A 9,457-nucleotide genomic window follows, 5' to 3' on the forward strand; every position below is an offset into this window, starting at 1 on the left:
CTTCATTTTTCCCCTATTATGTCATGTGACCAGGAATAAAAATCAGCAAATCTATTCATCTTTCTAAGAAGGAATAAAATAGTACCATTAAATAATCTTAAGAAACATAGTCTTACTATCTCAAATAGTACCAGCAATTTGAAGATTATAGTATTATATATATATATATATACCTTTTTAATGAACTGCTATAACTGCTCAAAAGGTTTTCCAAAATTAAACGTGACTGAGACCAACAGGTGGCATGGTGGTTAAAGTGTTGGACTCCCATGTGGTCAACCACAGTTGCAGTCTTGGACCTGGCAGCTTGAAAATCACATCTAGCATGTGTGCATGCATGCCCAGAATTCCAAGGGGAGACTGGAGGAGAGGAGATTGCAGTGTGGCCATCCCCTGTGGGAAGGTGATGTCTCACTTTTCCTCTCACTGTCCCTCTCTGGCAAGCACAAGCACCCATTGGTAAAAATTAAAAAAAAAAAAAAATAGCCATGACTTGGTTGCAGTGTTGAAATCATTTTTGTTTTAAAATTGATCTTTCACTGCTATTGTTACTTCTTGGCTTGAGACTATTTCTAGTATCAGAGTTTATAGAAATTCTTCTATTTATAAACGGTTTGGTTTTCATAGTCCAAGCCTTTCTACTTTTATGAGTTGACCATAGAATTTTAGATTTGGAAAAGAACTTTGAAATTATTTGTCCAACTTCCTTTTTTCACAGATGATAAAACAAAGACTAACAGAAACTTAGTGATAACAACACAGTGACATACCACATTATGTGCAAAAGCAATATTAATATATCACTTTCCTGTGGCCTTTTTTCTACATTTTACTACCTTCAGGTTTAACAGGAAAATGCCAGCTCATTTGCATCTTCTTCTCCAATAAATGTGTTGGATGCAAGGATTTATTTCAGCCAATTGTCTATAGAAATGTGATATCAGGACCTGTCACCATGACAACCCAGAGTTACAAGTAGACAAGAACAATAAAATATTGGCACATCTAAAATCAGTCTTTCATACAGATTGAGTACAATTTGCAAAATGAGCCTAACTTTGCAAAGGCTCTGATAACAAGGGAGTCCTTTGTCTACACATGAAAATTTTCATAATGAAACCAAACAACGTAGGCCAAAATAAAATAAAAATATATTACATTAAATAGTACCTATTTATTTGCACCATGACTACTTTATACTAGGAAGTAACAAAGAAACCAAATTAGCTGGCTTGCCCATATATTTTGATGATTTTGAGGAACTGAGGACCCATGTGTGTATGCGTTGTTTATTTGTTTTTCACTCTGGGAGCTCCCACCTCTCACTAGATGGCAAGGAAGGAGTGTGCAAATGAATGGGTTGTGTAAAATTCTCTAGTTCCACACCTTCAGAACAAAGGAATATTCCTAAACTGGCTGATGGTCTTGCCTAAGGAAGGATATTGCAAACATTCATATTCCTTGGCGTCATCATTTTGATTCTGATTTAATTTATTTATATTTATATTATTTTAAAGCTTCCCAGATTATTGTAATCATCAGCTGACTTGGGAATCGCTGACATAATGTAGCCTTCTCCAGACTGTTTTCTAGGGAGCACCTGCATCCCATGAAATACTTAGTAAAGATTTCCAACTTTTTTCATGGTCAGGTAACTTTGTGCTAATGCATTCTTTAAACTCTCTTGGAAATGTACACTATACATTAATATATTGAGAACACTTACGCATATTTTTAAAATTTCTTGGAAATTCAACTTATATAGTTCAACAGCTGAGAGCTCAATAGTGTAGAGAAAACAAATTTTTTAAAAGAATTATTTATTTAATTTTATTGATTATTATTACAATTATTTTTAATTTGCTATAGGGCACATGTGCTCACCAGAGAGAGACAAAGAGAGGGAGAAATAGAGAGAGAGGGAAAGTGGAAAACATGCCACCAGGTCTAGGACTCAAACCATAGTCTGTCATGTGGAAGTCCAGTGCCCCAACAACCATGCCACTTACTGACCCAAAAATGAGATTTTAAGGCAGCCTCTACTACCTGCCAGCAAAGTGAGCTAGGCAGATACTACCTTACCTCAGTATGGCTCTGTGTATATCTCTCTAAAATAGAGATTACAGTAGACCCTACTAGGCTGACCATAAATGATTCATAAAATCCACCTGACATTTTTACTACTAAACTATATTTAATCCATGATTTCATTAATTTATGTGACAGTAGAATGCTTTCTTTTTTTTAGAACATCTTCAGGTTCACAGAAATTCAAGAAATATAGTTTCATAAATATTTAGCTAATGACTCAAGACCCTAATTTCTTTATTTGACTTACAGGCAGTTAATGTTAAAAACCTATTTATCTTGCTTTATCTTTTTTCTTTGTCAAGTTCATTTCAAAGTTTCCCAAACTGCATTTAATGTGATTATTAATGGTAATTTATCAATGTGTGTAACATAAAGCAACTTAGTTGAAAAACAACTTTAAAAAAATACTCTTCTGATAATACCAGTGACATATAAGCAATTATTTCCTTAAGGCAGAGACTAGCACACTATCATCCATGAGTCAAATCCAGTCCATGATCTATTTCTTTAAATAAAGTTTTATTGGAAAATAACTGTGCTTATTCATTTTCATATTGTATATGGTTTCTTTTAGAGCGCTTGGGAGACCATATATTCACAAAGTCTAAAATAGTTACTATCTGGTTTGCTGATCCCTGATATAGAATCAAATTATCTTTCCTTTCTGCTTCCCTCAAATTATGTTGTCACCAAATCCTCCTAACCAGATTTCTTGAAGGTTACAAATTATTTTGTGTTGTGCTAGGTTTAGCTTCTGTTTCACTTGTGAGTAGTCTCAGGCATCTCTGTTTATACATACAAATTTTAAAAGGCATCAAGGTTTGCCTGTTTTATATATTTTTAATAGCCAGGGGCATGTGTGTTTGCTAGACAGAGAGAGAGGCACACCCCAGTGGGGTGTAGTCTTGCCTCAATCACGTCTCCTCTATTCCTCCATCCTGACAGGATTTGGGGCATGCATGCACACATGCCCTGCATGGAATATGGTTTCTCATGCACAAGGCTTAAGTGCAGGTCGAAGGAGCTGGCCCAGATTTGCCTGTTTTAAATTTGCTATACATATTTAGCATGACATCACGTTTCTTTCACATAGTGGACTCCAAAGAGCACAGCTTTACTCTTTGCATTGATGTATAATAGCTTTCAAGTCATTACTGAAAAGTCCTCAGTTAATATAGATAAAGATTTAAACATTTCCCTATTTTATACTTTATGTGCTTTCTTTGGATAATATGTTGAAAGGTATTTTAATTTAACTTAATAGAATAGATATGTGCAATGTGTATATACATATATATAATTTTTGAGAGGTTTTTGCTATAGGGCACGTGTGCTCTCCAGGAAGACAGAGAGATACAGAAAGCAAGAAATCACCCCCCAGCGGGGATGGCCACACTACAATCCCTCTTCCTCCATACTCCTCTTAGGGTCTTGGGCACACGAGCACATGTGCCTGGCATGAGTTTAAGCCACCAGGTCCAGGATTCAAACCATGGTTGACTACATGGCATTCCAGCGACACAGCCATTATGCCAACTGCTGGCATAAAGAGAGATATTGCAATAGTGTTGTGTGTGCTCACCAGAGAGACAGAGACAGAAAGCAAGAAATCACTGCCCAAGAGGGATGGCTATGCTGCAATCCCTTCTCTTCCATTCTCCTCTTGGGTTTTTGGACATGCACACATATACACCCAGTCCAAGTTCGGGACTCAAACTGTGGTCAGCTACATGGGAGTCCATAGACGTAACTATTGCTCCATCTGCTGGTCCCTGTAGTGTTATATTAATAGTGAACATATGTATATGGTCATCTTACTGCAGATATTCAGTCTAGCATCACAGTCTCTGCTTATCCATGATTTCACTTTCTGTAGTTTCAGTGACTCCTGGTTAACCACAGTCTGGAAATAAGTACAATAAGATATTTTGAGAGAGAGAGAAAGACTACATTCACATAATTGTAATTGTTATTACAGCATACTGTCATAATTTCTACTTTGTTACTGTTAACATCTTATTGTATCTAAGTTATAAATTAAACTATCATAGGTATGTACATACAGGAAAAAGCAGTATATACAGTGTTCAATATGCATCTCAGCTTCAAGCATCCACTGGGGCGAAATGTATCCCCTAGAGATAAACGGGGACTAACATATCACATCTTTTCAATCAACTTACAGAATCTATAGTTTGACTTCATTAAATAAATACCTCTTATATGTGGAGAAGTAGCAGGTCTTGTAAGATGGACCAAAATATAGAAGACCCTTAAGTACCCTTAAGGTGCACCAAGACTACCAAAAGCAGTAACAATGCAGGTACCACTGAGGGCCTGTGACTTGTGCTGACTGCTCCAGGAACTCATAGCTAGAAAGGAATATTTCATTGTGAAAGGCTGAAGGATCATAATCTATGGTGGGGGATACCTATATATTCAAAGCATTTGGGGCAAATTTGGAAAGCTGTCAGAGACAAAGCTTGTTCAGAAAAAAGTGAGTCAACCCAAGTGGTTAGAGCATAAGTTATAGGAAATGAGAAATAAGGGGAAGGGGCATGGGGCCACATCACAGTGAGAAATCCAGACCAAGAAGTTTGAGTCGCAGCCTGGACTTAAAGAGCCACTAAAGGGAAATGATCTCTATGTGAAACAAATACAGATGATGCCTGGCAATTTTATGAAATATTTTGCAATACATTCCCTCATTGAATGATTTAAGTCTTAGATATTATTCTTATTTTATAAGTGAGAAAACTGAGATTCAGAGAAATGTATGTGTTTGCCCTGTCATATAAATGGAAATGATCGAACCTAACAAATCAAGGAAGGGCTTTTGAGTTTAACTCTAGCCCTGTCTGCATCACACCTTATGAGCTCACATGAGTTAGTTCCCTATGGGTCGTATGCAAGTAATATACAAGAGAGAGCTTATTTTTCATCTGAGTATGTTTTCTATATTCTTGAATAGTTGTTCAATGATAAGCCTATTTCAGATTAATTCCCATATCTTTCTGACAGAAATGTGGAACATTGCTAACATGAGTAAAATTCTTTTCCTACTCCACAGTTTACAAAGTTTAACTGGTTTTATTTAAAAAAACTCCCACTGCCATTAAGAAGTATATAGCTAGGGGCCAACAAGTGGCATATTGGATAAGGCACGGGACTCCCACATGGCCAATCACTGTTCAAGTCCTGGATTCGGAAGCTTGAAACTCATGCCAGGCACGTGTGTGTGTGTGTGTGTGTGTGTGTGTGTGTGTGCTCAAAATTCCAAGAGGAAAAAGAAGGAGAAAGGATTGTGGTGTGGCCATCTACCCTGTGACATGATTTCTCACTTTCTCTCTGTCTCTCTGGCAAACACATGCACCTATAGCAAAAAAATTTCTCTTAAAAAGAAGTATACAACTAAGGCACATTCCTATTAAAAAAATGTATTCAACTGCAGTATGAATGCAGTGAGGACTGACCAGCATTATTTTATTATTTTTTGCAAATTTCAGAATTTAAAAGAAAAAAATTCTGCATCAAATTTTTTAAATTAAAAGAGAAATACAGAAATTAGTAATGAGTTTTGCAGCATTAAAGATATTAAGTCTTCTATCATGCTCGTTGTAGAAAGTTCCAGTGGTTACCAAATGAGGTCATTTTTCTTTGTAGTGAGTGAACAACCACAGCTCTCTGAAACTATTTTCACTACATGCTCACATTATTAGTTTTTCCAAAATATGACAGGGAAAAAAATTAAAATTGTTCAGTCTTCCTTATTTTATTCAATATTAAAAATAAAATCCTGCTAAAATAGCAAAGCTTTGACTGCTAAGATTTAGAAGACTTCATTAAGGAGAAAAAGGACAATCATAGAAAAATTTCCTTTTGTTAATGAGACTGTAGGACATTCACACTGAAACTAGAAGATACTTAAGACTCCAGAAACTGTGAGCTAAAGTTACCCTGTTTTAAAAAATCTGGTTTTGGCAAGTATCTGATTAAAGATTGAAGTCTCATCTCTGTAAATAAGAATCTAATTAACTATCTAAAAATGTTAATATCATTTTCAGTCTAACCACAATCGGAGTGCAAACATTGCTACAATTTTATGAAATATTTTGTAATGCATTCCCTCATTTTAGAGATGGAATAAAGATTGCTTTCAAAACTCTAAAAGACAAGTTCTTTACAAATCAATATCTTAATTATAATCGGAGGGTTATAATTTATGAGTAACATACTCCTTCAGAAACACAGTCATTGAACATGGAAAAAAGGAAAAGAAGAGAACGTTTGATCAGTTGAAAGTTGTGAGGACAGTAACAATCACGTAACCAATGCTACATGGTTGACACGGGCTTTCACGTATATTTCCTTTAGTCCTTTAACAACCCAGTGAGAAAATTAGAGCACTGCTGGCATTACCTTGTTATTAACTCGCTCACAGATGAGAAGGTGGTTTACGCAGCCTCTCCAAAGTAAAAACGGCAGCATTTCATGGTAGGACTTAGGCGTCAAATGTGCCTATTATCCTATGAGGGGCTTCAAAAAGTTTGTGGAAATGAAACTAAAGTACATTCTGTTGTGAAAACCCTGAAATCCATGCATAGTTTTTCCATAACACACATTTTCCATCGACTCTTTGAAGACTCTTTCTACAGTCAAATTCCACCAGGTGGATTGTACTAATTATTTGTATATGTGGTAACAAAATTATCATACTTATGCTGTACCTTGCCCCCAAATTACACACTAAAATAGAGAAGTTTATTAAGAAATTGCTAAATCGGGATTTTTTAATTAAAATGTACTTTCAAATTATCACCCATCAGCCATCTCAGTATATTTTCATGGAATGAGGTAAGCTGCAAATAAAACATCAAATAATGATCTATAAAAGTAAAATTCAGTGAGAAATGACTGTTTGGACTTAAAATTGGAAAAGATATATATTTTAATATTAGTAATTGCAGAGTACTCAATACTACTAATTTTTAATTACTCCTTTTTCATACTATGTCAAAGTTCAATGTTACCAGAAATTGGAAAAATAAAGATCTCAACTTTTTTTTTAAACGTATGTAAGCATTTTTTAAATTATTTATTTTATTTTATTTATTCATTTATTATTATTATTATTATTATTATTATTAGTTTGATCAGAGAGAGACAGAGGGTGAGAGAGAGAGAGAGGAAGTGAGAAAGAAGCCACCAGATTCAGGACTCGAACTCCAGTTGGCCATGTGGGAGTGTCTAGCACCTTAATCACCACGCCACCTGCTGGTCCCAATCCCTTCTTTATTTCTCCATCCTCTCGGGACTTGGGGCACACATGCACATGTATTCGTTGCATTTTTCAACCTGCCAAGGTCAGGGTTTGAACCATAATTAGTCGTGTGGGATTTGTCTCCCTTAACTACTAGGCTATCGGGCTCGCCCATCTACTCATTTTTTTTCATTGTGATATTTGTACTTTTTAAAAACGGACTTAGAGAATTTATTTAAGTATTTTGAATATTAATCCTTTTTATGATTTGCTTTTTACTTTATTTTTTCAGAAATTTTAAATTTTGCTGTTTTCCTTTATGATTTTGGATTTTATCAAATAAACCCTTCCTTATCTCCATGTCATAAAAAAATATTCTTTTAAGGCTCAACTGCAGGAAGGAATTGCAGAGGGTCAGGTTCAGTTCCCACCCCAACGTAGGCAAGCCAGGTGTGGCTGTGGTCCTGGCTAATTGGGAGACTGAGGCAGGAAGTTTGCTAAATTGTGATACACTATAAGAAATGCCCATCTTTCTGTCTCTCCTATGCACTTTCTCTCTCTCTCATTAAAAACAACAACAACAACAACAACAACAACAACAACAACAACAAAAAACCCCAATTCTCTTGAGCATTTAGGTGTTTTGAGTCATCTGGAGTTTGTCTTTTGGGTATGATGTAAGGAAGGGATCTGATATATATTTCTCCACATGAAAGGCCAATATACTTATTGAATGGCTCATAATTTCTCCATTAATTTATATTGCCTCTTCTATCACAAACTAAGCTCCAGTTTATGTTGGCTGTATTTCTGGACTTTCCATTTTGATTTTATTGATTTATTTGTCTATCCTTGCCCCCCCCCATGAACTCCTATTGAACATGGGAGTTAAAATCTAGTTTCCCAACTCAACTTCCCATGCCCAACACCTCTCTCCTCAGTTTTGTGCTGAATACATCTACTAGACCCATCTTTCCAAGAATCATCCCCACCTATCTTACTGAGTGTTTGTTGTGTGCTGGGCAGTGTGCTCAGTACACATGCATTATTCATTTATTCCTCACAGTAAAGGCAATTTTCATTTTGCCAATCAGAGCATGGAGGCTTGGAAATTGACTGACTTGCCCATGTCACACAGCCAGTAAAAGACAATTACTTACAAAAGAAAAAATGAACCAGAAAAGATAGATACAAGCAAGATTTCTCTAAATATACCTTGTTTTATGAATTTTTTTCTTAAAATAATGAAAAAGCTTTAAGTAATTATACATCAAAATTAACCCAATAAATATGCAATTCTTAAAAAACAGAAAGTAGGGACCAGCAGTTAGTGTAATGGCTATGTCGCTGAACTCCCATGTAGTTGATTGCAGTTCAAGTCCCGGACCCGGTGGCTTAAACTCATGCCGGGTGCGTGTGCGTGCATGCCCAAGATCCCGAGAGGAGAATGGAGAAGAGATTGTGGCGTGGCCATCCCCCCGTGGGGTGATTTCTTACTTCTGTCTCTCTGTCTCTCTCTGTCTTTCTGGCAAGCGCATGCACTCTATAGCAAAAACCTCTCCAAAAAACCCCCCAAAAAACAGAAAGTAAATAAAGCAATTAAGCCTAAGTCTGTTATCAGACTGGTGTACTACATAGGAAATTATTTCAAATGAGTTTAAAACACAGTTATTTTATTTATAAACTATGAGATATACCATGAGGAGTCAGAAAACTTGCATAGTGGGGTCAGTAGGTGGCATGGTGGTTAAGGAATTGGACTCCCACATGGCTGACCGTGGTTCAAGTCCTGAACCTGGCAGCTTAAAAAGATCATGTGGCACAAATGTATGTGTATACCCAAAATCCTGAGAGGAGAATGGAGGAGAAGGTATTGTGGGTGGCCATGCTTCCTGGGGGCATTATTTCTCTCTCTCTCTCTGTCTCTCTCTGGCTATTGCACATGCCTTATGGCAAAAATCTAAAAAACAAATGACAACAAAAAAACAAAACCTGCATTGAAATGTTATTTTTTAATAATTATATTGTAATAATAATGTTTTACTGTTACTCTTAAACAATATATATGTGTATGTGTGTGTATGTGTGTGTGTGTGTGTGTGTGTG

This window comes from Tupaia chinensis, unplaced genomic scaffold, assembly GCF_000334495.1.
Source record: "Tupaia chinensis unplaced genomic scaffold, TupChi_1.0 Scaffold000018_1, whole genome shotgun sequence".
Taxonomy (NCBI): domain Eukaryota; kingdom Metazoa; phylum Chordata; class Mammalia; order Scandentia; family Tupaiidae; genus Tupaia; species Tupaia belangeri.